Below are 3,827 nucleotides of genomic sequence, written 5' to 3' on the forward strand. Positions count from 1 at the left end.
TTTTATGTTAATCATTCTTCTTTGGCTTTATTGTTTGGCTACATAGAAGTTAGGCATACAAATGATCATAAATTGTGGTCAGCTAAGTGCTAATACACTTGGGCACAACTTCTCTCCCTATAGCACTAATCAATATTTACCAACATAGCAAGTATTACTGGAACATTCTCTAAAACCTATTATCCCTCATAGAGTCCAATGAGGAAAATCCAGAAATGCTGCACTCAGCCGTTCAATAGACTTAAAGTTCTATTCATAGTTGAGCTTTGGCTAACTTTGTATTTTGTGATACTAAAAGGAAAAAGAAGCCCTCCTAAATACATCAACATGACTTTTGACTGACCCAATCATGTGAAACATTTAGATTTCATCTTTTAAAATTTATATTTTCTGAAGTTTCTACCATGAACATGTATTCATTTCATACTAAGAAAAAAGTGATTATTTTAACAATAAATCCCTCTTTGCAATTATCACCTAAATAACCATTATGTCACATTCAAGTATTTAGACAATACCAGTGTTATTTTTACCAAAGATACTTTTTTAACAAAACTCTAATATCCAGAAAACATGAAGCAAATCTGGACTGATCGACTGAATAACTACTATCTATGGTTGAATTAGTTAGACCGTGCCCTCACTGAACTCCTGGGAGGGTGGTGATGGTCAGAAAAGTTACCTTGTGGGGCTCTGGGTAGCTCGGTCATTGGGTGTCTGCTTTTGGCTTGGGTCAGGATCGTGGGATCAAGCCCCGCCTCAGGCTCCTTCCTCTGTGGGGAGCCTGCTTCTCCCTCTCCCATTACCTTGCTTGTGTTCCCTCTCTAGCTGTGTCTCTCTCTGTCAAATAAATAAAATGTTAAAAAAAGAAAAAAGAGAAGAAAAGTCACCTTGTGACTTGTCACCTTGAGGGCCTTGTGACTTCCTTCTTGGTGCTGGGGCTGAAACCCCTCCCAACCCGAAGCCCCCCTCAAGCAGCTCAGCTGCCGCAGAAAAGCATCTGTTCTTGTCCTTGAATACTTCTTTTTTAAAAATTTTTTACTTTTTATCAACATATAATGTATTATTAGCCCCAGGGGTACAGGTCTGTGAATCGCCAGGTTTACACACTTCACAGCACTCACCATAGCACATACCTTCCCCGGCATCCATAACCCAACCCCCCTCTCCCTACCATGAATAATTCTTTTTACATGTTTGGAATCAGGGTTGCATAAATCAACTCAATATAATATACATTACTTTTTTCATAAATGTATATAATAGCACAATGATATTTTGCTAGTTACTTTTATTTTAAAAAATCTGAGAACCGGGGCGCCTGGGTGGCTCAATGGGTTAAGCCGCTGCCTTCGGCTCAGGTCATGATCCCAGGTCCTGGGTTCGAGCCCCACATCAGGCTCTCTGCTCAGCAGGGAGCCTGCTTCCTCCTCTCTCTCTGCCTGCCTCTCTGCTTACTTGTGATTTCTGTCAAATAAATAAATAAAATTTAAAAAAAAAAATCTGAGAACCATCTGTGTTCTACAAGAAAAAAAAATGAGGCGGATTTCAAACCAAAGTGAGTATCCCTTTGTCAATTATACTTCAATTCTTAAAAAAAAAATAGTATCCCTAACTGGTTTCTCAGAACTGTTTTTTTCTGGAAATTGGTGAGGCTTGCTGATCTCTGTTCCCAATAATGGGTAGGAAAATCATGTTTATTCATCTCAATTTAGCACATTATTAAACCTTCTTCCACCTTCGAGAGTTATTAAAACCTGGCTTTGATGTCTGGAGACTTCTTTCATTAGCCACAGAAATAATGATATGGGTGTGAGCTTACAGTATTCCCTATACTGTCCAATAAGCCTGCTGAGTGGTATTACTAAAATAAGCTAACGGCCTCCAATGGGATTCTACACGGGATTAGTAATGCCAGGGAGTTCCCTAGCTTTTGTTGATAGTAACAGCTGGAAAGAGAAATTCCATCCCTGTAAGCTGCTGTCTAGGATTACACTGATTCTGTTTCTGTAATTAAAACCTTATGAGTGGGGCGCCTGGGTGGCTCAGTGGGTTAAAGCCTCTGCCTTTGGCTTGGGTCATGATCCCAGAGTCCTGGGATCAAGCCCCGCATCAGGCTCTCTGCTCAGCAGGGAGCCTGCTCCCCCCCCCCCCGCCTGCCTCTCTGCCTACTTGTGATCTCTCTCTCTGTCAAATAGATAAATAAAATCTTTAAGAAAATAAGAAATAAAAAAATAAATAAAACTTTGCGAGTATAACCAAACGCTCATTAACTTGATAAACTCTGAGGAAGAGAGGAGCAGAGTTTTAGATTAAATGATACCTTGTGGGCAAACGCTTTCAACTTTTCAGTCACAGCCGTGTCCTGCTATTTGGTGTGGGGAGAGAAAAAGGAGAGGATCGTTCTCCCTTTACCTTATACATGGGGGTGAGCTAATGAATGGCTTTATGATGTTCACAAGTGGTCAGCAAATCATTTTACAAAAATGAGATGTTTGTAATGTTAGGTGCTCAAACAAGTTTTTGTAGTTTCCTGAAGAGCACCGATACAAACCCTATCAAGGTTATTTGGCCATGACTTATCAAGGTTATTTGGCCATGACTATCCTATGCTCTTGGATTTGTTAAATGCCGAGGTGGGGGGGGAGTAGGGAGTAGGGACAGGACCAGGAGGGGACACGACACCATTTCCTTTGAAAGCCATTCTTATTCTTAATTCAAGGGCAAGTGTGGAACAAAAGCCTTTGTTAAGAGGGATTTGGGTGTTTTGACTGCTCCAAGCTAGGTTAAGAGCTCTTACTCCAAAGTCAAAATGGAAAAGGCAATAAAGGTCACAGGTTGGCGACGTACTGGACAAGAGTTCTGGAGTGAGACTGGGAATTTCTTAGCCTTGCGACTGGTGCCCTCTGTTGGTAAATGCAAACATTCACTCCCTACTGGGACTGCTAGCCCGCAAATCATTTATTCACCATTTCCCTCCCACTTATTTGTAGAAAATACTGCAACTAGCTTAGTAGAACACAAATGGGGTTACAATCCTGGGGCTATATAGCACCCCAGGATGAAAGAATCCACCCCTAATGATAGTTTCTCTATTAATTCATTACAAAACAGCTCAAGCCTTTTGTCCAACTTCTATGTTTTAAATCTGGGGCAAAACTGATGACCTCTTCTCAGAGTGAAGAATGCCCTGGGCTATGCTGTCTGTCGGTCTTGGCAAAAGAGAAAAATTCTAACACAGGAAAGGATAGATTAGTGGTTTTACATGCACTTTTCACAACACAAGGGCTATGTAAATTCTTATTTGTCTTTTAAAATGTGGATATGTAAATACACACTTATGTTTTCTCCTAGGCATAAAGCATGGCATATATATCACCTTTTTGTGGGAGTATATGCAAGAAAACTTATCTTTTCGTGGAAGGACTAAAGATAAGGGAGGGAGAACTTCACTGCCCATTTTATACCTCTCTGTATTGAGTTTTACTACAGGCACTTATTACTTTATTTAAAAAACTAAATATTTAGATGAGATGTTTCAATTCTAGAACATTCACATATTATGGAACATTTTAATATATAAATTTTGAATTAAAAAATACTAATATCATCTAAAAGAACAGTTTTTTTTTTTTAAAGATTTTATTTATTTATTTGACAGAGAGAGATCATAAGTAGACGGAGAGGCAGGCAGAGAGAGAGAGAGAGGGAAGCAGGCTTCTTGCTGAGCAGAGAGCCCGATGTGGGACTCGATCCCAGGACCCTGAGATCATGACCTGAGCCAAAGGCAGCGGCTTAACCCACTGAGCCACCCAGGCGCCCTAAAA

General features: G+C 40.2%; 1 long non-coding RNA gene across 1 annotated transcript; it reads right to left on the reverse strand.

The window, feature by feature from the left end:
- Nucleotides 1-1,496: 1,496 nt before the first annotated feature.
- LOC125097811 (uncharacterized) lies at nt 1,497-3,640 on the reverse strand. Its single transcript, XR_007126622.1, has 2 exons — nt 2,246-3,640; nt 1,497-2,020 (listed from the first exon to the last, which is right to left on the reverse strand). It is a non-coding gene; the product is annotated as an uncharacterized LOC125097811 (long non-coding RNA).
- Nucleotides 3,641-3,827: the final 187 nt, after the last annotated feature.

This window comes from Lutra lutra, chromosome 4, assembly GCF_902655055.1.
Source record: "Lutra lutra chromosome 4, mLutLut1.2, whole genome shotgun sequence".
NCBI lineage: Eukaryota > Metazoa > Chordata > Mammalia > Carnivora > Mustelidae > Lutra > Lutra lutra.